Genomic DNA, 25844 nt, shown 5'->3' on the forward strand with positions numbered 1-25844 from the left:
GCTTACCTGCTGATGTCTCCATGCTGGAGAGGTGAAGCCAGAGAGTTGGAGAGGGCTAATGGACCACAGGAGTGAGGGATGTTACCCCAGCAGAGAGGCTGTGGGTGTACATGTGTGGGGAGAGTGGGAATGCACTCCAGCAGGAAGGGCTGGGGTGGCTGTCCTGGCAGAAGGACAGCAGAGGACTGTCCTACTGCCAGGTGTGGCAGAAGACACCAGAGTGTGCCATGTGGAGCACAGAGGGAACTAGATGTCCTAGGATTTTGAGGACAACATGCACAGCAGGTGATAAATGGACTATACTTTGGGGACATGTGTTATGGAATATTTGTAATAAGCCAGACCAGAAAAAGTATTACTGAGGCAAGAGAACCTGGCACAGAGTTACTGGGAAGTCAAAAGGAGGGAAGCTGAGGCAGACACGCCTGTTCTGCCACAGCCTGCCACAGGAGGGTGCTCTGGGTGGGGCCACTCTGACAACTCCATTATAGTTAATGGACATATCTTGACCTAATACCAGTATAAGTGAGACAAGATTCAGGTACCTCCTCTTCTTTACACTGGTTGTGATAGCTCCGCTCCTTCTCTGATGCCATCTGAGTGCTCAGTATTAGCAATCTGCCGTGGCAGGCCAAAGTAACCAGATAAACTTTACCCAGATGAATGAGGCAAGCAAGATATGCATTAAGGAGCTAATCCCACCGCTCTTCTGCAGCCAGGGGATTCAGCTCTCTGGGGAGTCAGTCCCCTGCTGCATTGTGTGCGCACATCGGCTTCTTGTGGTTTTGAGAGCTGGGGAGTGGGGGTTGGGGAGGAATATGTAGTACCTGTAGTGCCCCAAGGACTAGAGAGGAGAGCTGTAAGATGCAGTGTTTCCTGGTTGCTGGAGTTGCAGAAGCTTGCTACATCTTTAAAAGGAACAGCAAATGCAGTCCTGTCGATATTTGCCATGAGGTGGGAGAGCTAGAAATATGAAGGAGAATTTCAGCTTTCATTTAAATCAGTGTAAGTTCTATCCCTTTTCCTTCTGGAGAGAAGCCTGGAGACGTAAACACAGTGCTACAGCTGGAAAAAAAATAGCATCTGGGCTCCACAGCAGCAATAGGAGGCTGGGGGGAAATTAACAACCCCTCCACAGATACACCATCTATACTAGAGACTCATTTTACATAGAAAGTCTGTATCTCCAAGGACCACCTTGCTAACCCTCCCCAAATCCTTCAGCTGGTTGTGTGTGTAGTGGGATGATGATGATGGTGATGGACATGAGCCAGTTAAGTTTATGGCAGTGGCAAGAATTGTTCTCCGGGCCTATCTCAAAATACTAAAGCCAGTTCTGCTTTGGGGACTGATGAACTATAGGCTGCCCCCCTATGCAGGAGCAAGAGTGACAGCTAAACAGCTCTTCTTCCACTACTCCTCCACATCTGCACAGACAAGATGTGTTGTGTTTGCTTTTTGCTGTAGCTACTAGAAAGTGGGAGCCTTGCATGTCTGGGTGTTTGGCTATGAAACTGCAAGTAACATATTAATAAAAAGTGATGCTAGAGGAGATATTGGCACGGGCTTGACTCAGTTTACACTTCATTTCATGATGCAACATCCTATGGTAAAATACAGATTGCTTTATCACAAGCTCAGAGCATTATTTTTGTTTTTAACCAGCAGTTATCATAAGCTGTAGGTAACAATCTGTTCCCACGCTGACATCTGCAAAGGCAATGAAGCATTGCTGATGTTCAGGTTTGCCTGTCCTCTGAACAACAGCCCCACAGTCAGTGGGCTGGACAGACTTTCAGATTCCCCTGCCTTATCTGAAATCAAAACTACAAGATACATTTGGGGCCTGACTTGCCTCCATTTTAACTTGTCATCTGCTGATGTATCTCCATTGACTTCAATGGATCTATTCCTGATTTACACTGCTATGTGATGAGCATCGGGCTCTTAATCTATAAAAGGAGTTAGATCTGCTTGTCTGTTGTTAGCTGCATTATATCTATTTGAGATTAGGGCACTGACTACATTAACATAAGAATCAACAGAAGTAACTGTACTGCCTGACTACATTTGATATGAATATTCGGTGGTGTTAAGAAAGGACTGCAGAAGGGAGGATTAAACTAGTCTGAGGTCTGCCAAAAACTCTGTTCTAGATTTAGGGGCTACTGATAGTGTTAAATCTTTTTCTCAGATCATCAGGGCTATGAACAAATACTTTATAATCCAGGAGTCTTAGCTTTCCAAAGTTATAAAGCATTTATTTCTAGTCCTGAGAGGCTGCTGAAATACTGAACCTTAAACTCTCAGTTCTCAATACCCTCATGCTTTTTAAATTTTTTTGCCTCTCTCCTTCACCTGAATTCCAACATGAGTTTCGTTAGTGTCTTCTATATCAAGAATTGCTCAGACCAGAAATCTTAAACATTGAGCTTGTAATCCCAGCTTTCGGAAGGTATAAAATGTTAATCCCCAACTCTAGCAGTTAATGAGAGCTGCTATTAAAATCTTGCCAGAATTGAAGTGCAAACTAAAAGCCATCTTCTAATCTGAATGCTGTGATTTCAAGGTCTGATATACCAGGACCTGCCAATGCTAGAAACCCTTTGGACAATAGAAAAGCTTCCAGAGGTGAGAGAGATTTATCAATGTGTATTAATTTTTGTTGTACAATATCTGTGCCCCAAAATGTTCTAATGACATAAAATACTTTACATTTATAATTTTGTTAGCTCCAGGACTTATTCACTAAGGGGCCAGATTGTCAATATCTTACATGGGTGAGTAAGTATTCATGAGCACTTCTTGAATAAGGACTTCACAAGCTAACCCAAAATAAGCAGCACAGAAAAAATACAAGCAACTACAGACAGTGCAATGTTTAGGAGTATTAGCATATTTATCCATTCATTTACAAATGCAAATATAAATTGGTCTAAATGTACTTGGTCTATCGTAGAGAAATAAAAATCAGTATTAAACATTTCAGCCTTAGCTGTGAGTTACTTAGCTCTAAGTTGCCAGACGTGCTGAAGTCCAAATACAAGTTTAAGAGCCAAATAAATGAAGAGCAAGACACAACATCACAAATCAGGCAGATGCACAGTGGCTAATTGCTGTAAATTCCACACATCCTAAAACAAAAGCCTGGGAAGATGATGCACAGTGGGAGTATGTTGACATCATGGATCTGACAATAGTATCACATACAGACTGTTTATAATGCTAGTAAAAACTGCAAATGGAACAAGCCATTCCCTAAAGATTCCCTTTGGGATCTTCTTAAAATATCCATGTGATGCCTTTATTACTCACGACTAGACTAGTATGAAGACTGTAAAACAGGCACTCAGAAGGAAAGATACTCCTTTCAAAAGTAAGGAGCTATATCGAGCTCTCTATAAAGAGCTCACTGCGATAATGCACTGAGACAGTTTTGTGATTTAAGCATGTTATTGGTCATCAGCAGGGTGGTGAGGCGAGAGAGAGAGAGATGAGACAGTGCAGGAATGAATGCTGAGTGAGGGAGCCAAAGGAGAGAGAAACATACCGGGCTGGAGTAGAGGGAGCAGGAGGGGAAGGGGCTGACATCCCGCTGGATAGAATAGGTCATGTGTAGCAAGCAATGGGAGCTAAGCATTTCACTGTCGATACAAAGTGAAACATAATAGTGCACAGAACTATTTGTGTTGGTACATGGTGTGTACTGAGCAGGAACTGAAATGTGGAGGTTGGAGTGAGATTAACCATGCAAGTGATTGGTGAAAGAACCTGAGAGATAGCCAGGGAAAATGGTTTTGTACTGTATGAAGGCAAAAGACACATTGGTAAGTGATACACTTTTAGCTCTAACAGTAAGGTATCACCAGACTCATAAAAGACTTGAATAAGGAGCTGGCAGGACTTCCAAAATTCTTACTATAGTAACAGCTGAGGGGAAAAAAATGCATTAAAAGGAAGAGAGAATATTCCCAAAGTAAAAAGTTCATGAAATTCTAGAGAACTCAGAAAGAGGTAGCTTGTTCAGCACATGGTGTTTTGTAAGATATTCTGCTTCTACAAATCTTTGAATCCTTTTAAACTAAATGGTGAGTTCTTCAGAATTATTGCTACCAAAGACAACATGTCCTGCCAGGGTTAAAATACTGCTGATAAAGAAAAAAATAGTTCCCTCCTCCCCTACCCCAATCACTGACTCTGCATCTAAAACTACACAGAGTACATTCACTTGAGAGGCCCCATACTGTACTTGAGCGTCACAATCAGTATCTTAAAAATCGACATTCTAGAACAGCAAGGTACTAGAATCCTGCCTTTTATTCAAACTTAACTCTGTTTGGCCTTCTTTCAAAAGCAGATTGCGTCACAGCAACACTTTCCTGTAGTAACTCTTTTCAGAACATTACACTATGTATCAGCATGTTGCTCTATCTCGCCACCATTCTAAAAGATCCATGACCTTTTTAATAGGGGGAGGGTCTGGGCATGTGCAGAGACATGACAAGCAACCAAAGATTACAGAGACAGGGCTGACTCACCTCAGTCATCACCTAGTGGTGAATGAAGGCCTGGCTATCAAACTTCCTTGATAAGCTTCTAATTACTTCTGGGAATGACAGTGCTCATGGGCAGCCCCAGGCATTAGGTCTATCCATTGAGATGTAAATATAATGGCTTCAGACTGGCTATATATATTGTGTATTGATTTATTTTAATGCTTAACTTCTATTATATATGGAAGAGAAGAAATCCAAAGAGTACTCTACTGGTCTTGGGAGTGAACATGCTTCTTCAGCAGCTATGGGATTGCTTGACAGCACAGGTCTGTCTTCACAAATCAAGCACAGGTCCAAACTAAACATTGGTTGCAATAATGACAGGTTTCAGAGTAGCAGCCGTGTTAGTCTGTATCAGCAAAAAGAACAGGACTACTCCTGTTCTTTTTCATTGCAATAATGTGTCACTTCTATTGTTCCAGGCTGGAGATACCAGGGAACACAATAACTCACATGGAATCCAACTAGTTGCTGTGCACATACTGTTAAGATTTTAATTTATTAGCCCTTTCACTACTTAACTAAATCATAACACTACATCTAACACCATGGACATAACATCACAGACAAACAGCAAACAAAAGTGTTCAGTGAGAGAAGTGAAGACTATATCATCCACTTTCCCAGCCTTGTGCACCGGACAAAGTTTAGGCTTTTGGTATTAGGGAGATACTACCTCTTTACTTTTGCTCTCCATTTTGAGCAGAGGAAGAGGTGACTCTGAATGTGAGAGTATGGTGTGACTTGAATTCCACATTTCCCCATACCATCAATCCTACACAGCACCTACAGCCACTGCTCCCTACCTCAATAGCTGCCACCACATCCAGCAATGGAAAAGCATATTAGCTTGATGTTCCTACATTAACTATTTCACAGATGGCTGGCTATTTGAAGCTGAGATTTCTGATGGTAATGTATTGCCTTATTGGGAATAATGGGGCAATTCACACTTCTATCAGAGCTTGCATTTTAGGCTTTCGGCAGACTCAGGCAAATACCTCTGCATCAGTTCCACTGCTTAGCATTTAGAAGAATGTCTTCCTAAACTTAAGGGCTAGAGACTTAATTTATGCTAAATGAAAGCTTGGATTCTGGAACACAGCTATGCAGCAACCTAAAAAAAAGTGTGGTTAATTGTCAATATTGCTGGGGGAGAGGTGCTTGGATAAAATGTTGAGGTGCACTTTTTTCTCAATCATGTAAAAAATAACCTACACTGACATTCACATTGCATAGCAGTGTGAGTGAAGAACTGTATCCTTGCTATTTAGAGCCAATTAACAGGTAAATTAAAGCGGCTGGAATAGTAGTGTTTGCTTTTTTTAATTAGCAGAACAGCAAACAACATAAGTTTATCATTGATTCTCCTAGAATGCCATTTACTGAACATCACCAAAACAGCCTGAAATTGTTGAAAATAGACACGAACCAAGGTGTGACTCTCCTTGACTTGTATGTGAGCCTTCCTCATAAGTTTCAATGGGAGGCATAACAAGCCTCACTGTGTTTTAGATGGGTAGATGAGTCTTCTTCTCTTAGTGAGAATTGTCTCCCTTTCCCATAACCAAACCAAGCAAACTCCTACCCACCAAGATCCCATTCCTACAAGGAAAGTTAGCCTTTGGATTCGAGGAAAGCCCAGAGACGTGATTCTGTGGGTCACTCCCTCACATTTAAGATTCATTTTACGTAAGAGGGGGTGCTGTGACGCTGTAGTAAAGTGTTCAGATACTGTTGTGGCATGCTGTAGACAAATGTAAAGAGACAGACCTCTGCCGCCTTGTACAAGAGAAGTGGAATCCTGGTGCTTGTCCTAAGGTCCCTGAACATGAAAAACAAATGTATCCACACGATAATTCTCCAAACAAGCTGGAGGAATAGAGGCTGCGAGGATCTCAGCCAATGGAGGGTTTCATTGAATTCTAGTCAATGTCAGCAATTGTGTGGAAGTGTTAACTGCTTGGCACAGTTACCCCTGTGAGGCAGGTAAGTATTGTTCCCATTTTAAAGATGGGGAAACATAGGTAGAAAGCAGTAAAGAATCCTGTGGCACCTTATAGACTAACAGACGTTTTGGAGCATGAGCTTTCGTGGGTGAATACCCACTTCCTCAGATGCATGAGGAATTGGGTATTCACCCATGAAAGCTCATGCTCCAAAACGTCTGTTAGTCTATAAGGTGCCACAGGATTCTTTGCTGCTTTTACCGATCCAGACTAACACGGCTACCCTCTGATAATAGGTAGAAAGGTTAAATAAATAGACTAAAGCCACAAAGGAAGTCAGGATTAGAATGCAGGAGTCCCTTCCTATGTTACTCACTTAGTCCACTAAACCACACTGATTCTCACAACTGTAAGCTGTACCCTGAGGCCATATTAGTTGTACAGGAGAGAGGTTAGTTCACCTGCAAGCAACCAGGGGATAGGGAGCCTGAGGCAGCCCTAGTGCCATCAGCTCAGCTTGGACAATACCACCTTTCCCAACTGTGAACTGATCAGCACTCTTCCCAGAAAGAGACTAATGCTGGTGCCAAAGGCAAGCCCTGGATGGCTCTCAGTGGACCCCCATAAATAAACTGTGGTCTTAAAAGAAAAAATAGTGACACAGTATCAGGAGTAGTGACTGACGTCCTCAAAGCTGACTTTTCAAAGAAAAGAGTTAGAGGCTTTTTAAAAAAAACTGAATCATGAGATTATCCTTTATATTTATAGGTCCCCAAAATTAAGAGGGAAGCTATGACGATGGGCTTCCTGTATCCCACAGGCTGGATTTTGGCAGGAGAAACTATACAATTCCCTACCACTCATCAGTTCATCTGGTGTGATTTACAAAAGCCCCCAAAGGGTAAGACTATAATATTTTCCAAACAAAGACAAACTTGGGTTGAGCAGTAAGCTAGTCCTTCACAAGGGATTGACATTTATGCACGCCACTGAGCTGCATAGTCATAAACATAATTACCTTTGTAATTTAACTGCTCGTATCAGACCAAAAAGTCTTGACCATTTCAGCATTAAAACATTCCTGCCAGCCCAGCGATGCACAAATAGCAATCATCTTAAAGAATTACACTTCCCTTGTGTCATTGCCAGGACAGCATTTTGAGTGGCGGAGAAGGTGACATGGAATTCACTTCTATACATAGGGCACTGCTTCCGTCACGCACTGCCCATTTCAGGCAATTTTAATTTAAAACACTAAAGATAATATAACTTAGTGCACTTTTAGAGCTGGGTTTTAACCCTTGCATTGCTACTATGATTTGTATACGTCTTTATTAAAGTTGGATGCATTGCACACTTATGCAGCATGCTGTGCTAGCATACAGCTGCCACAGCCAAGGGTTGGGCCTAACATGCAGTAGTTTTCATGATGGAACATAGCCTTGAGCTTTCCAGCATGGTGGATACCAGACATGCCACTGAACTGACATGTCAGCTGTCATGTAAAGAGATGGTAGCCTGATGTAGGAAGATATTGCAGCTACGTACACCTGACACACATAGACATGAAATGCAGTGTAGATCCTGGAGCAAATCCACCCTGGTGCAATGCCATGTGGTTAGGAATGTGATAGGTCTCAACCATGCTTTTTTCACCTGATTGTGCACTGGTGGCATCCCAGGCTTGCTAAAGGGAGGGACAGAACAGGCAGTCAGGGTAGTTGGCATGGTTGGGCTGCTCCTCCACTGTGATTGCTCAGGAAAGAACAGCAGGACTCACATCTAGGTGTCTGTGAATTCCTTCTGTCCCGTGTGCCTCTGTACCAGATGAGGAATATTTCCCAGGAAGAAAGAGGACCAGTGAACTCTGGGGATGTGTAGTGCCCTGTACCTCATCTGATGTTGGTCTTCTACTCAAATGCAGAGTTAAATCAGTGGCTGGGACACAAGGATTAAGTCTGGCAGCTCTGAAGCTGTGTCAGTCAGGCTCCCAAGAGGCTGTCACTGAATAAACAAGCCAAGACAAAATCACAGTTGAATGTGTGGTGGAAGAAAAATGTGCCCCAGGCAAGCACTCCTTCAGTCTCTTCTGGAAAATCTGATGGACTGTGGGGAGGTGATATTTGAGAGGGCACATTTGTGGGAAGGAAGAACACCCAACATGCGATCACATGTCATCAGTCGAAAAATCATCTTCGACAGGAGTGTAGTCCCCTTAAATATGGAAGGAGAATTCAAGCTTTTGGCACATAGAATTCTCTGGCCCTCACCTGATGTCAGTTTAAAATGATGATGCCCTTAACTGTAGAAGAAAACAACGTGGTATATAATTCCCCGATGCAGCCATGTGATATGTGTCACTCTAATAGTATACTGAGTGCTTGATGGACTCAGGGGAGAAGTCACAGTGCACGTTATTGCATGTGACTGACAGTGATAGTATTTTCCAGGAAAGAAAATGCCTGTTTGTGTGTGTAGATCTGTTTCAGCTGAAGACCTTGTTTAATAGTCCTCTTATCACTGATATTTTGGAAGTACAGACTCTGCACAGTATCAAAATGAGAACTCATCCCCGTGACACTTTTGGGAGTAAAACTGTACAAATCAAGCATTTTGTTTATTCCTCTGAACGTCAATTATACTGATGCCTGATGCTTGGTTGTGGCTCTTCTCTGATAATGAGACTTGGCTTCTTTTGGAAGATCTGCCTACATGTTGTTAATAAAAGGACTGATCGGTTATCCAGTTGTTTTGCTACTAGAAAAATTAAACTTCATAAGTTAAAAGCTATTACTTTTGACACACTTTGCTGAAAATGCAGTTGTGGAGGACGGGAATAAAAAAATGGAATTCTTAGTGGCAAAGCTAGGTGAGAAGGGAAAGCAAATGCAACTATCCATGTTATTTTTCTATAAGCCAAAATCAGAGCCATCATTATGTAGCAGTGTTTTCTTCATGTAGCAATTATACAAGCTTTAGACAAGCAATGATCTGCTTCTCTCTGTCATACAGGATTCATGTTAAATGGCCAATCTGTCTCTTAATGAAAAACATGTGAAATCTCTGAATCCTGCTTTTAACTACTTACTTCCAGAAGCACTGCTCACAACTTTGGTCTGTTTCTACTAAATTAAGGTGACAACTGGCTCTCTGCTTCTCATTAAAACACTGCTTTTTTAGCGCTCATTCACAGGAATAGGAATTACATTAGAGCAGACCAGCGAGCCACCCAGTCACAGTGTTCTATCCACAGCTAGTACCGAATATTTCAGCGGAAAGGCAAAAAATCCTGCTATGCCAATTAGGGACATTTCTCCTTAAGCCTGCCCAAATGGGACGTTTCTCCTTAAGCCTGTCTTTTAGTGGTAGTTTTATATCCTGAGATACAAAGGGCTCATAGCCCTTATTATATTTTTAAAATATCCTCCCTAATCTAATTGTGGATGTTCTCATTCTCCATATGAGAATCTCCAGTCCTGTTTGAATCTTACTAAGACCTTGGCCTTAATGGTATCTAGCAGTAAGGAGTTCCAGGGGGGTGAATTGTTTTGGTTTTCAAAAAATATATAGTACAATATTTAGTGTTGTTACCTTCCTGTTTCATTGACTGACCTCTTGTTCAAATATGATGAAGAGAGGGAATTGGCAGGACCTGACTTATCTTCTCCATACTATTCATCATTCTGTACAGTTCTTCATGTCCCATCTTATCTAATCATATGCAGCAGTTATGAAGGGGCTATAATGAGAGAGCATTAAATGGGAGCAGCAATGGAGGGATATTTTTGGCACTACATCCGCAATTTTCCTCTTCCATCACATCCCTGTGCTCTACCTACTCTCATTCCCCCCATGTTCCTGCACCCCAATGTCCTCATGAAGTGTGTGTGTGTGGGGGGGAGTTATCTGTGCCCTCCAGTGAAACCACTTAGCACTGAGCCCCAGTGACACCCCTTTCTCTGGATGATGTTTCACATCAAAGCTAGCAGTGCCGCTATGACAAGCCTCCTGTGGTTCATATGATGAGGTGCTTGGGGAAGCTGTCTGCATGGCAGGTCTGGCTCTATAGCACCAAAAACAGTTTGAGTGACATGCCTTCCCCCTCTTCAAGCCATTGTTATGCCCCTGATTTTACCCGTGATTGGCCCAGTCCTTCCTGAGCGCCCCCACTCCCACCCCATGCAGAGATCACTCTATTCCTAACAACCCTGGCCACCCACATGCTCCTACACATCCATACTGATGTCCTAACCCCATTCTTCCCCTGCTTCCCTGCTGCCAAATCTTCCTCTCTGGACTCTGTTGAGCCCCTCTAGTGAGTTCAGGAGGCTATAGGGGAACAGAAGTAGCTGACAGAGCAGCAGTTGTTCAGCTGTGACACCTGCTGGCAACCACTGCGTGCAGCAGCAGATCCCTGTCTGAACAAGGAAGCTCCACCTCCCTCCCCCTTCCCAGCTTCTTTCTGTGTCACCAACCTGGGAGGAAGTTCTGGTTCTCTTTTTCCCCAGCCAATTCGTGTGTAGCCGGCTTTGGAGAAGTGAGATGGATTGCACTCATTCATTTCACCCACATATTAAAAAAATAATAATAATAGAAGGAATATTATGGTGGCAGCAAAATAGCCTCCTTTTGTGTATAAAATGAGTCAGTTCAATTGGGATGAAGTGAGTTCCCAGTGAATCATCTGGCTGACCATCCCCACACTCCTACAACTGACGTGGTGCATAGTGATGTGACTTCACTGGACAGGAGTTTGAGAAGTTTGGGGTGGGCCAAAAACATTAGTAAACTCCCCCCAAACTGCTGTGTGAATCAGCATTTCAAATAACAGGTCAGACTTGATGATCCCTTCTGGCCTTTGACTCTATGAATAACCGTGCAGGGAATTCTCAGGAGCCAGGTTCAGCATGCTGTGATTTATAACCCTTGATTCAAAATATGTGAGCGGTTTTCTGCTTCCTTCAGTCTTTGTCAGAATGCTGTACTATTTTTCATCATGACCGAAATTACTGCCTCCCAAGCAGAAGATGAGGGCTGCAGATCAGTAACTCTTAAGTGTAGTCATTGGATTTTTAGTATGTGTTCTCCAGCTTTTTATCAACTCTAGACAGTCCTGCGCTATATCAAGACATTGGCACAGTATATCCATCTTCACAGGTAGAGCAGTCTCCTGAAAACCAGGAACCAAAACTGCTGGTGCCTCATCCTTCAAGAAGTTCAGGCCCTCTTGCAGGAAATAGGCATTGAAGGTGCTCAGTACCTTGCAGGATTAGGTCTTTGAAGAGGATGCAGCACCTTGGATGGAGTAGTTTATTTGTTACACCATAGAAGTACCAGTGTAGCACATCCCGAAATATCCCAAAACACCCAGCACAGAAACACAGTCACCTCTAGGGTGAAATGCAGCAGCCACTTAAGCTCAGTATAATTGTTTTTTGGTTTGGGGTGTGGATTAACCTTGTTGGGAGGAGCTGGTTGGGGACTCAAATTTCTGTTCTGTGGGAGATTCCAACAGTTGAGGTGTTGGTGGAAAGTGAGGGTGGAGGCAATTGCTCCCAGTTAGAATGAAAAGCTAAAATTTTGAAATATCCCAAGAAACAAACCTTCTGAATATTTTTTTATTTGTAATCATTGAAATGTTTCATTTCAGTTTGTTTAAACCTTTATATTAAATATTATATAGATGTTAAATATAACATATACAATTAATAAAATTAATATTTTGATATCAAATAAATCTAAACAACATCAGAACAAAACGGTAGTTTTCAACCAAAATCTGTTCCACTGAAAATGCTTCCGAACAACTTTAGTGTCAGGAGTCCTCTGTTGTATCCCTGACTTTGCCACAGACTGTGTGTGTAAAAAGGGTTGGCTGCCTCTCATATACACGCCCTCTTGTGGCCAGTGGTGGTTCTTCAACACACTGCCTCAGTTTCCTCTCTTGGTTTATTAAAAAAAAAGCACACACAAAGCTTTCACAACTCCAAGAACAGCCCTTCTTGGGATCTGATTTTATTAAAACAAAGTTCCAAAACAAAGAGAGCGTCTTCCATAAACAGATATAAACTGGGCACAGACACTCCTTCCCTAGGTACTGTCTCCTCCTGCTCTCTGAGCAGCTAGAGAAGATGCAAGGCCTGCTCTGCCTTCTTCCCAAATGGAAAACAAAAAACTTTCAGCTGCATCTTCCCCATCACAATTCCCTTTCTTGGCGGCCTCTGCAGGAGACTCTCCCTGCAGCTTCATTCAGCAGTTCCACCCCTTTTGACTATCTACTGGCATCTGCTTTTCTATCCCCTCAGAGGCCTGGTTTAGTCACATGACTTTCCATCACATCACATCACATGACTTCTTTCTCTCCAGTTCACCTGGGGAAGTAAATCAGCTGCATCACAGAAGGGGTAACTTATCTCCCTTTGGAAGGGCCAGACACCCTGTAACAGTTCATTATCATGGACAAGTCACTTACAACGGGCATGTCTTTACTACCTTGCAGGGGAGCTATGAAGCTAAACTGATGGATATTTGTAAATCACAAGATCCTCCAGTGGATGGAGGATAGAAAAGCTATTACTATATAACAGAACACACAAACATTACACAACTCTTTAAGATGAGTAGTGAAGAAGAATACTATCACAATGAAATTTTAAGCGGAATGTAATTATTCCAGCTGAAGGCTAGGCAGGACTCTTACTCTGGAAGCATCATGGGTTTTCTTTGGAGGTCTCTCATCCAAGTATTGACCAGGCCTGACCTAGATTAAAGTGTTAAAGCTATTAAGATCACATGTCTATAGACCATATAGATGCTTCAATACAGTGAAAGAAACTTAGCTCTGCCCATAAAAGGTTGAGGATGTAATGTTCTGAGTTATAACTTGATTTAATATTTTATGTCACCATTTTATAACTAGGCCACTGGCTTCAGAAATATGAAGCATTAGTAAGCAAGCCATCCATGACACCATGTCAAATTATCTTTGTCCTTATTTAGTGGAAATACACAAGCCAACTATTAATGCTTTCAGATAATCTAGGCTAGAAATATCTTTGGGAAGTTATTCATACTTATACACACAGTATCTTGCCAAAAAGATTAACTGTAGAATTTGTTTTAACATGAAAATGCAGAATTAGATACGAGGTCAGATTCTGTTCTGTCACAGTGGTGCAAATTCACATTAACTCCATTGACGTTAGTGGAGACTCACCAGTAAGTAAATGAGAGCAGAACTTGTCTCTGTTTCTTTCAGTATTCAGTACGCTGAATCAACCCTGTCCATGCAGACAGATTACTTTTTTATCTCAATGGTATTTAGAGATCAGTACAAAATCTCTAAGGCTTAAATTCTACCCTATGCCTGAATTACCTCCACAGGGGGAAAAAATTGAGAGTTTTCATGGATTCTGAGGCCAGAAGCAGGGCCGGCTCCAGGCCACAATGCGCCAAGCACGTGCTTGGGGCGGCATGCCGCGGGGTGCGCTCTGCTTGTTGCCAGGAGGATGGCAAGCGGCTCTGGTGGACCTCCCGCAGGTGTGCCTGTGGAGGGTCCGCTGGTCCCACGTCTCCGGTGGAGCATCCGCAGCCACATCTGCGGGAGATCCACCGGAGCCGCGGGACGGGCGAGCGGCAGAGCCCCCCCCCGGGGCGTGCCGCTGTGCTTGGGGTGGCAAAATGGCTAGAGCCGGCCCTGGCCAGAAGGCACTGCTGTGATCATCTAGTCTGACCTCCTGTAGAACACAGGCCATAGCATAGAACTTCCCCAAAATAATTCCCAGAGCAGATCTTCCAGATAAAACATCCAATCTTGATTTTAAAATTGTCAGCGATGGAGAATCCACCACGACCCTTCATAAATTGTTCCAGTGGTTAATTATGCTAACTGTTAAAAATTTACACTCTTTTCCAGTCTGAATTTTTCTAGATTCAAATTCCAGCCATTGGATTGTGTTATACCTTTCTCTACTAGAATGAAGAGGCTGTTACTAAATATTTGTTCCCCATCTAGATACTTACAGACTGTGATAAAGTCAGCCCTTAATCTTCTCTTTGTTAAACCTAATAGATTGAGATATTTAAGTCTATCACTGGCAGGCATATTTTCTAATCCTTCAATCATTCTCATGACTCACCCCTGAACTCTCTCCTATTTATCCACATACTCAGTTTCCTCCAAATCATGGGAGGGACATGATTTGCCCAATGAATTAGCAAAAGATTCAGTCTTCTAAGCCTGGTGATGTCCTAAGATCTGCATGAATCTTGAGAAACTGAGGAACTTCAGAGCCTTCGGCATGGATCCTCACCACTCTGCACTGCTTCCCAGCTGCCTTACTTGCCTGGCTCATTGAAGGCCCTACTAGCTGTTGCCTCTAACCCATCCCTCATGATGAGGGTTCACACATTAGAAGAGACACCACAATGTGGAGGGGAATAGAGTCAGGCCTGTAATGGGGGACAATGCTGTAGAGAAAAATATTCCTGCAGTCCAGACCTCTCCAACCCTTGGTTCACCCCCTCTTAACCACAAATCCTTAACTCCATAGATGGGGATTTGCAAAGGTGTTCCCATGGGCTGAGCGAAAACGTCAAGCATGATATGAAGTTTGGCATTTCCTCCTCCCACTTTCACCCTGCTCCCTCTGATGCACCCAATTTTGTCCCTTCCACTCTTGAAAATGGAGAAACTCATTGGGCCCTAAAGCAGAAACTTGGATAAAGTGACATTTTCTTTGTTTTCTTATCCAACCAACAAAATACCAGCATCAGTCTGGATTCAAATTTGTTTAAAGACCTTCAAAGCTTGGATTGAGATCCCTTCCCCAAAGCTCCAGGGGTTTCAGACCCAGGGTTCCAATTCAGGTGTGTCTCCGATATCATCTGGTGTAATATTCCTTCTACTAATTTCTTAATCCATACTAATGCATCAAAATTCACATTACTGAGATCTGAGAGAAAAATCAAAGGACAATTGCCTATATAATAATGGGATTAAATAGTCAACCGTATTAACTCCTGTTCCATCAGCAGGACTGAATTCAACACTATGATTTTATTGATAGATCTTTAAATCTAAACAAAAACCTAATAATCTTCATCTTTCCTCCAGTAGAACTCAGGCCCTAGAATTTCACCCACTAATTCCTCAATCAAAGTTGAACCAAAGCATACCATGTAGAAAGACATCCATTCTTCATCTGTAGACTTTAAGTGATTTTATTTTTTATTTGTATTGAGGTATTGTCCACAAAACCCAATCAGGATATTTTGTTATGTATTTGTATTGCAAGTGTCTCAAATGAAAGAGGAACCCCACAGTGTTTAGTGCTGTACAAAAACACAATGAGAGACAGCCCATGACCCAAAGAGCTAACAATCTAAATAGATAAAGAGTGGGAGAAAGGGATTATTATCCCTATTTTACAGATGAGAAACTGAGGCACAGATTAATAGCCTCATTTCAAAAGGGCTCTGTTCCCATTTAGGCACCTGTCACAGGCTGGCTGGCCCTTAAAGGGTCAGCCTGTGATAGATCAACTACTGCCCACCTCCATACATTCCCAAAGCTAATCCTGACTGGCTGGAGATCAGCTGGCTGAACTTAATTATTAGATGCAGCTGGGGAAAAGAAGGGGCTTGTCTCATAAAGAGCTGGGTGAGCTCAGTGGGAGAGAAGAGAAGAGGTGGGACATGGTCTGTCTTTGGAAGCAGGCTGAGATGAAGCAAGGAGAGAAAAGCAGGTAGGTTACTTCCAGGATGAGCTGGGAGCCTGACTGGAGGCAGGAAGCCTGGGGAGTAGCAGTGTGGCTGAAGCCCTGAGTGAGCAGAGAAGTGTGCCAGGCCCTGGACAGTCGGGTTGTTTGAGGCTTAGGCGCCTGGGACTAGGCATGGAGACAAACTCTAGCAGTCAAGGCATGCTTGTGAGGAAGAGGCAGCCTGCTTAGCCCAGCTAGGCTGAAGATTCAGTTGTTTTGAGTATTTCTGTTGGACTTTGATAACGGACTCCATGGCTCTGAAAGGGGCAGGACTTTATAATGTGGTCTATCTGGCAGGCCAGAACACTCCTATACCTGGAGTGGGCTGAATGACAGTAGGGGGAACAGGGGCAAAACTTGCTGCAGTGCCCCATCGAGCCAGTAGGGGGTGTGTTGGGTAGCCATTTTGCTACAGTCCCTAAACTGAGAAGAAGAGAAGTGGATGCTGAGCACCATAAAAATCTGACCCCAAATGACATGTTCAAGACCACTCAAGAAATCTGTGGCTGAGCTAAGAATGGAGCACAGCTCTCTTGAGTCCAAGTCCAGTACTTTAACCCCAAGAACAACATTCCTACCAGGATCAGGGCCTGTACAAACATATACAAATGGTACATCTACATAGTTCTGAGCTACTAATAGTTAATCTCTCTTGACAGATTTGCCTGCCTAGAGAGAAAGGCATAACACTATTTAGCACCTTCTCCCAACTCGTCACCCCCAAGTCCTACCAATGTGCTGTGGAAGAAAATTCCTTTTCATCCATGCAGATTGCAGACTCACTGAGGCCAGGACTGTGTCTTAGGGTGTACCTACATGGCAACTGACAGATGTAATTCCCAGCTCTGGGAGATGTACATGCCCCAACTTTACTTGAGCTAGCCTGCTAATAATAGCACTGTGCCTACTGGTGTGGGAGGTGTCTTGGACTAGCTGTCCCACTACAGTCCCGCCTCACACCCAGGGTACACATTCAGATGGCTAGCTTAAGCTGCCACCTTCACTGCCATGGGCACAATGCTACGTTTAGCATTGTGCAGGCAATTACTTGCAGGCAATGCTACGTCTACCAAAGCAGGCAATTACTTGCAGGCTAAACTAAACTTAAGTCTATTGCATCAGCTGGAAACTCAAAACAATATTGTTTTGTAATAGAACCAGCCTTTTGCTACATCAAAAACTCCCCCTGCCTTAGCACAGGCTTTGCCAAAAAATGAATAGAAGCAAACACACGTGCACTTGACTAATGGATCAGCGAAAATGCTACTTCCCATGCGGTTATCACTGGGAAACTTATTTTTTAAAATGACTTCATTTTTTTAAAACCTGGAAGTGCCTTCCAAATTCTCATATGATTCATGTCTAGGTGAGCTGTTACGTATTACATCCCATGGAGAATATTATCCAGCATATTTGTACTATCACTCATAATACTGCTAATCAATCTTTTAGAAATTCAAAATATTTTCAGTGCAAGTTAGCAAACAAATCCAATTTGTAAAGCACTTTGAGTATTACTGATTAAAAATACAATAAGATGGACAGTTTTTAAAAGCAAACCTACAATCATGTTGCTTTGTATCATACATATCTATTGTATGGCATCTAAATTCTGCAGTGTTTGACACTCTGTAAGAAGATAGCCAGTGCTACTTGAATAGAGCAGGACTCAATAGATACAATATGTGCTTGAAAACATTAGCTGGAGCTTGGGGAAGGGAATTGGAGTGACAAATCAATCAAGATGGTGGATCTGTGCATTTATGCATTTGCTTGAATAAAGAATTCAGCTTAAACCTGCTGGTTGCTTGTTTGCGTCAGGCAAAATGCAGCATACAGAAAAGAAACCTGTACTAAAGAGAATTCCTTGTGGCTTGTAAAAGTGTATTTGATACTGGATATGGAACTTCCCGATCAAAGAGGTTGGTTCAGCCATAAATTGGTTGTCATTCTGTGGGTCTCAAAACTCCCTTTGAAATAAAGGATTGATTTTTAAGGTGTGGCCAGTGGAATCTAAATATGATTCAAAAGTTTACTCTTTAAGAAAAGAGTGCCTCCCATTGGCATGCAAATTGAATACAGAATTTAGCATTCCCTAGTACCCACAGGGCTGTGGCTTCACTGGAAATGGTAGTCACTACATAGGGGAACTCCAGGGAATAGATTTACAGAGGAAATGCCTTATCCCCTTCCAGGTTAGCTAGGCTCTTCTGCCTGAATTTAGCCAGCAGCCATACCAAAGCTCATTTAAAGGTGCGGGCAACCCTCAACTGCCCAAAAGAAACTGGAAACACCCTCAACGAAAGCATAATTGTCCCATTGCCAGAGTCCTGAGTGGTGTGGCCTCATCCAGAAGAGGCGTGGCCTCTCAAGATTTAAAGGCCTTGGGGTACCAGCTGTGGCTGGGAGACCCAGGACCTTTAAATCAACCAGGGTCGCCCCGCTGCAGAGGTGGCTGGGAGCCTCCCAGGGCTCAGAGGCAAATTAAAGGGCCTGGGGTTCTGGCCGCCAGGGGGAACCCCGAGCTTTGTGGGCTGGGGCAGGGATTTAAAGGGCCCAGAGCTCCTGCCGCTGAGGGAAGCCCGGAGCCCTTTAAATCCTGGCCCCAGCCAAGCCGCCAGAGCCGTGGCTGGGATTCAAAGAGCTCTGAGCTGCCCGCAGCTGCGGGGAGCTCTGAGCCCTTTAAATCCCAGCTGCAGCAGGAATTCAAAGGGCTCTGGGGCTCTGAGCCCTTTAAATCTCAGCCGTGGCCAGGATTTAAAGGGCTCAGGGCTGCTCACAGCCGCAGGCAGCCCAGAGCCCTTTCAATCCCCACCATGGAAGTCAATGCAGTCCAGCACGGCGTACTGGCTCTTGCCGGTACGCCGGACCGACCAGCTTACTTTCACCTCTGACTGTATGTATGTGTATGTGTATGAATGTGTCACAAACAATGCAGCTGCAGCCTGTCACCGACCAGCAGTGACCCCAGCAACCGGCCCCTGTGGGCTGCTGCCTGCAGAGAGCCAGCAGGTGCCACTGGGCAAGGTCTGCCAAAGAGTAAGTAACCAAGGCAAAAACCACAGCCAGCCAGCCATGGAGGGAAAGGGGGCGGGGATGGGGGGAAGTCAGGGGTGAATGAAGGACAACTGGAATAGCCTTCATGAAATATACAAGATATTTAGAGAAAGTTTTGTCAATTTCAGCCTCTGTACTCTGCAGGCAGGACAAAACAAAAAGAGATCTGAGATTGCACCCGATGTCCTAAGGACATTTCAGGTGTTTAAATCAATATATAAAGAGAGTGGATTGGAATGAAAACTACTATGTCTTTCAAAGGAGGCACAATAATTTCCCTGAATATTCAGTTTTCCCCTCCAATCCCTTTGTGGTTTTGTCTATGGGGGCTATTTGCTTTCCCTGTGAATCTTTAGTTGCTTTAGCAAAATTGCTTTGCCCAAAATAAACCCTAATCATCATGACACATCTTTCTACCATGTTCTCCATGTTTTTTGTTTTTTGTTTTTTTAAAACAGTAACATTTCAAAGAGGATCTGCAAGCAGTTTGGACATCACAACCATGATCCTCTGCTGGGGAGGGAATGGGATAGATTTGAAATTGGAAATGGTTCCTGAATTGGATTGTGTTTAGGAGATCCCCTCATCCCAGGGGCAGAAAAGAACTTCCCCTGCCATGGTCACACACACCCAACAACTGGGAGTGAAATTAACAAGGATGCCAGAAACAGCTCCTAACTCTGGGCACTGAACTGCACAGGGAACAACTGAGCTGTTCTTTTGCAGGCAGCAGCAGCAGGCATCTCAGCCAGTGTGCCTATTGCAAGCTATAACCTAGAGGAGAACCCCTGCTGGGAACGGGGGGAGGAGGAATGCAGAGCCTTGTCTGCAGCCTGGCTGGAGGAGGGGGAGGGAGAAGCCAAGAAACCAATGTGACAGTGAGTTTTCCCCTTGCACCTGCTTTTATTAGCTCTGGATATAAGCTGTGCAGCCAAATGCTTGTATTTGTTGTGTATGTTAGTATTGGAGAGATTCCCTCATCCCGGGGGCAGAAAAGGACTGCCCCTGCCATGGTCAAACACACCTTCCCCTCGACCCCCTCCCCACAGCTACTGTGAGTGAAATTAACAAGGATGCCAGAAACCTAGCCCTGGTGGCTGTACCATCAGGGTACAGCTGAGTTTAAACTATTCTTATGCAGGGAGCAAGCTTCTCTCTCCCTCCCTCAGTCAGTCTCCTTTTCTTACCAGTCCTCCGTACCGGCCCGTACCAGCTTACTTTCACCTCTGACTGTAGGAGGCTAGGTGGTATTTTTTTAAATAGATTAAAATCTGAACTTGTTTCCTATTATGTGGCTGTAAAGCTCTTCTATTAGAGTAACTGTGTGAGTGGACTGGAAAATTGGAAATGAGGTTTTCACATCTGTCTGGCTGCTTGACTTCAGTTTCAATGTGATGGCTGTCTGAGACCGCTAACTCATTTCTAACAGGTCACCAATCCAGGTCAGGAGTCTACATTAAAAAAACAGACTCAATAATCTCAGTAGGGAGGAGGAGGATTGACTGAGCATAGAGACTAAATCTGTTCTCCTTCAGATCACTGAACTTTGATTCTTGGATGTGGTCGGGCAGCTTGCGCTATCTGAACTGTACCAGTTTCTGTGAATAAAATAGAGGATTCTAGACTCCAAGTCTTGTCCAACAACTGCCTTTAGAGAAATACTATTAAATTTGGACTAATGGATCATTGGGTATAGATGCACGTATTGTGATGAGTTCAGCCACCCTGCTCCTCTGTCATGCTCAGATGTTTGGTGTTGGAGGAGATCATGTATTTTTTTTAAAAAAGCACTCCTTGACAATTTTTCTCTAAATTATTAGTCCATAGGTGAAACTGTTTCCCCTTAATTATATAATCTTGTGCAGGCTTCAGCGCTGCTGATGCTGGAATGCTTATATAAATGTATTGCCCTTGAAAAATATCCAAAGGTTTGGTATTGGGAGAGTCGGGGGCTGTCACGAGGACATAGAGCTTTTCACTGGTAGAAAGAGGGTTGATTCTAGCCCATATCAATAGTGACCCAAAGTTGAATTAATAATATGGTAATGCTAATAATTTTCATGTGTATATAGTGCTTTTCCAAGTGTTAAATGATAACACTGTTGTAAGAGCTGTTCTGTGGTCTATGAAATGAGTGGGTTGCCTCAATACAGTTCCTAGTGGACAGGCACTGTTGTTTACAGTTTGAGCTAAAAGATAATACACAAATTTAACTTAAAATGGTCCCTTCCTGTTCAGAGTCTGAGGAAACCAAGGCAGCGTAGATAATGTATCTTTGTAAATATTTATTAGACTCCTATCACTGAAGTGCCTGAGCCTCTCACAAACATTAATGAATTCACCCTCGTCTTCCTTTGGAGGCAGGGAAGTGTTATATGCCCATGTACTCCCTGGGACTGAGGCATGCAGAGATTAAATACCTTGCCCAGAGTCACCCAGAAAGTTTGTGTCAGAGCCAGGGATTGACCCGAAATCTCCTGAGTCCATCTCCATTTTACCCCTGCTCTCAGGATAAAATGGGGATGATAGCATTTCCCTCCCTCACAGTGATGTTGTGAGGATAAGTACATTAAAGCTTATTAGATGTTTGGATACCTCAGTAGCGAGGGATACATGAGAACTAAAAAAAGGTTCAATATTTTAAAAACTATAAAATAAAACTGAAGAACACAAGTGAAGTGGCAGATCACTGTAAAATGGATATTACAAAGGCAAGAGGAATTCTCAATTATAGATAGGCAAAAACTCAGGCTTTCAGCACCTCTTAGATCACCAGAGAGTAGGGAACAATCAGTGAAGGGGAAGGCTGAGAATGGGGCGCACCTCCATCCAGGACCACCATTGGCCCTGGACATGAGCTGCTGGCAAGGATGCACAGAGAATGCATCTGGGGGATCACAGCAATGGGGGATGAGCAGGAGTGGGAGACAACCTGGACACAGAGGCATCCATAGAGATGCAGCACAAGGTAAAAGTATCAGCTGCTTTGCATTGGTGGGGGGTTGGCAGAGGGGCAATTTGAGGGGACTAAATCAGAGCTGGGTGATTAGGGGATTGGAACAGAACTGGGCAGAGCTGGGGATCTGGATCAGAGCTGTTCAAAGTCAGGGAAGGGAGTTGGAGTGGAGCTTGGTGGAGGTTTGGTCCAGAGCTGGGGGAATAGGGATGCAAGCAGAGCTGGAGGGGATCGACAGGGAACTGAGGGAGGGCCTGCAGGGGCCTGAAACAAGGCTGAGTGGGGTGGATCAGGGTAATAAGGGAGCAGGAGGGGAGTTAAAAGAGCCTGGGGAGGTGATTAAACTGGGGTTGGGGGAGATGAAGGTTGGACAGAAGGGGACTAGAGGGGGGCTGAGGCAGCTAGAGCAGAACTAAAGAGGGCTAAGGGAGGCGCAGGGGGAGCTGGTGGGAAGCTATGTGGGAGCAGGTGAATGGGACAGCTGGATTAGGACTATGAGGTAGCTAGGCATGACCTGGGGATCAGGAGGAGCAGGAAGGGGTTTGATTGGGGCTAGAGAGGAGCTAGGCAGAAACTAGGGGGTTGGCAGTTGGATTGGAGCTATCTGGAAGCTAGAGGGTGGTAGATTTTGGAATCAGGAAGCCGGCCTGTTCTGGGCCTCATTTATGCCACTGGAGTTAAAGCTGAAAATGTCTCAGGCCTATTACTGGGGAATCTTAGGGTATGTCTACACTGCAATTAACCCTGGGAGCCTGTGAGGTGGGAGGGTCCTAGAGCTCAGGCTGCAGCCTGAGCCTGAATGCCTACACCTGAACCAGCTGGCATGGGCCCACTGCGGGTGTCTAATTGCAATGTAGACATATCCTTAGGCTAGCATAGAGCCAGCATAGTCAACTATGTCCTCCATCCCAATATACAGGGTAGGAGGGGCTGAGGCTGAACATGCTATGTTCAGGCAGTCTCTGCCAGCAAAACAGGTCCTTTGGAGCCATTACATGCTGATGCAGCTTGGAGCAGCCCCAAGTCTGCTCCCACTTGTGCCAGGGGCTGATCCAGACCTCAGTTCCTCCTAAAATCCTGGATGTGAGAGGTGGGACCTGTTCCAGCTCACCTGAGAATTCAGCCCCTTGTGTTTTAAGAGGATCCTATAGTGGAGTGATATTTTGGGGAAACTCCTGACATTTAATGATTCTGGGCCTTGTTTTATCTTAAGAAATTCTATTTACAGTAGAGTGCCCCAGCACCTGGGCTTGTTACTCGATGTATCTATATCTATTCATAATGTGCATATACTTTTAAACTCTGGAAGAGGAGGAGAAAAGTGAGATGGCCATATTTAATGATGACTCAAATTATTTAGGTTAATTAAAGCTCAAAAAGAGGTGAGTAATTCAGAAGGGCCTAACACAACTAGGTAACTGGGGAACACAGAAGATTAAATTCACAGCAGATAAGTGCTTGAAAAGGCACTTTTGAAAGCGACAAATTAAATTACTGATACACACCAATGGATTCTGAATGAACTGTAATGTCTCAGAAAATGTCAAAACATCATTATGAGCAATTTAATGAGGGTATTTGCTCAATGTGCAAGTGAATAAGATGTTAGGCTGTATTAGAAAGTGGACAAAAAATAATAAGGAAAAATATATTAGAGCCATTACTGTAGACAAATTGATGTATAGCCCTATTTCACTATAGAGTTCAGTTTCTGGGAAGGACACTTCAGAAAATGCACAGCCAAAGTAGAAAACATACAGAGGCATATAAGGAAAAGGATGAGAGCGAAGGGAAGGGGGTTTCCATATCAGGAGATATTTTAAAGAGATGTGCACAGATCCTCATGACTAAGGCTACAATTTTGTCATAATGTTCATAATAAAAGTTGTGGACAGATCACGAGCAATAAACAGAAATTAACAGAAGCCGTGACCTGTCTTGACTTTTACTAAAAACAAAATGGGGAGGAAAGAGGGTCCAGCACCCTGCCCCACAGCATGCAACGGCAGAGAGCTGCAGCCCCCCGCTCCTACCCAGTGGCTGGAAGGGACACCTGATGGCAGGGCTAGGAGCTGGGGGTTGATCTCTAGCTGCTCTGCAGGGCTAGGAGCTCAGGGGTCCCCCGCTGGAGCTGGGATCTATGGGGTCGGGCTAGAGAGCTCTGGAGGATCCCCCCAGCCCTGCAGAGTGGGAGCTGTCAGGCTGGGAGAGTGTATCCCCCATGCCCTGCAGGGCTGGGAGCTGTGGGGGATCCATGACCTCTGTGACATACTTGTAGCCTTAATCATGACAGTAAGAGCTCCATGCATCTCAAGGGAGATCCACTCTGGGAGTGTGTGGGGGGTGGAAGTTGTCTTTTTCCCTCCTCCCTCTGTGTTATCCATTATAGGAAATAGCTTGAATTCCTACTGGTGCTCCACAAGAACTCTGCTGATGGAAAATTCTCTGCAGAGCTGCTGACTAGGTGGACTGGCTGACTGCTCAGGCCTGATCAAGCGTCTTTTCAGTCAGTGACATCCATTTTTTGTTACTGGGTGAGCTCCTTATATTTCCCCACCCTGTGGACCCTTGAAGTTCAAGGGTGGAGGTTTGACCACAGAGATCAATGCAAGAATTTATACCAGGAGGAGCCAATGTACTCCTTCTGGGAATTTGAACTACTATTTGGTGTGGAAAAAGGAGAGGAGATATGACAGAGAATTATACAGACATGTGAATGGCAGAGTAAAAAGTCGGTCAAATGCTCCCATTTACCATTCCATTAATAAAGGACAATAGAACATTAAACTTTAAAAGACAACATATTTAAATAGATAATAGGACTTTGAATCCAATATATAATTAGCCTCGTTAACACAGTGCCACAGGATATCACTGTGGTAAATACCCACAATGCCAGTGCCAGTCCATTTTTTAATGTTGCTCAGGGAAATAGTATTTTATGCCCTAAAGCAAAATGATTACCAGCTCATAGCATCCCCATAAACTCCCCCCAATGCTTCCCCCATGGTGCAATGCTGTACAATTCGGTAGAACATGAGAGTTTTACACCTTCCAGAGGAGTATCTGTCACTGGCTATTGTGAAGGACTAGATATTAGATATCAGACTATCTTCCTAAAATCCACTAAAGATAGGGTATTTAGTTCTAGAAATATTTGAGAGGCAAAGTGCATATTGCTGTTCAATATTTCATAATGAAAGCTGGTCAAAACAAAAAAATAAAATTGTTCATATTATTTAGTATTTTCACCAAAATTCAAAGTTTCAAATTTTGTTATTAATTTTTGACAGATTCTATAGTTGGTCAAAATGTTTTATGGAAAAATAGATATATCCCCCCCACCCAGTTTTTCATTGAAATCAGAAACTTTGGCCAGCTCTACTCATAATGTTTTAGTTATGCAAATATCCTTTCATTTTCTGTCAGTGTTTTCCTTCTTTACTCTTGAGGATATTTAGGATATTTTAGCTTTTTTCCTTTCCTTAATGTTCATATCTATACATTTTCTTTACTGCCGTCCTTTTAGCCTCTGAGATTTTGTTTTGTTTCTAATCAGTGTGAT

At 43.6% G+C, this 25844-nt stretch overlaps 1 protein-coding gene across 3 annotated transcripts in view; it reads right to left on the bottom strand.

Annotated features, from left to right (window-relative positions):
- The window catches only part of MACC1 (MET transcriptional regulator MACC1), a 54261-nt gene that overhangs the window by 27757 nt on the left and 660 nt on the right, over positions 1 to 25844 (bottom strand). For 2 of the 3 annotated variants that reach the window (XM_030549317.1, XM_030549315.1), the window contains exon 2: positions 828 to 963. The exons of the other annotated variant lie outside the window; for it this stretch is intronic. The gene's annotated coding sequence lies outside the window, so the exon portion shown is untranslated. The remainder of the gene's footprint in view (positions 1 to 827; positions 964 to 25844) is intronic. 3 annotated transcript variants of the gene reach the window in all.

The sequence above is a fragment of the Gopherus evgoodei genome, chromosome 2 (assembly GCF_007399415.2).
Source record: "Gopherus evgoodei ecotype Sinaloan lineage chromosome 2, rGopEvg1_v1.p, whole genome shotgun sequence".
Lineage (NCBI taxonomy): Eukaryota > Metazoa > Chordata > Testudines > Testudinidae > Gopherus > Gopherus evgoodei.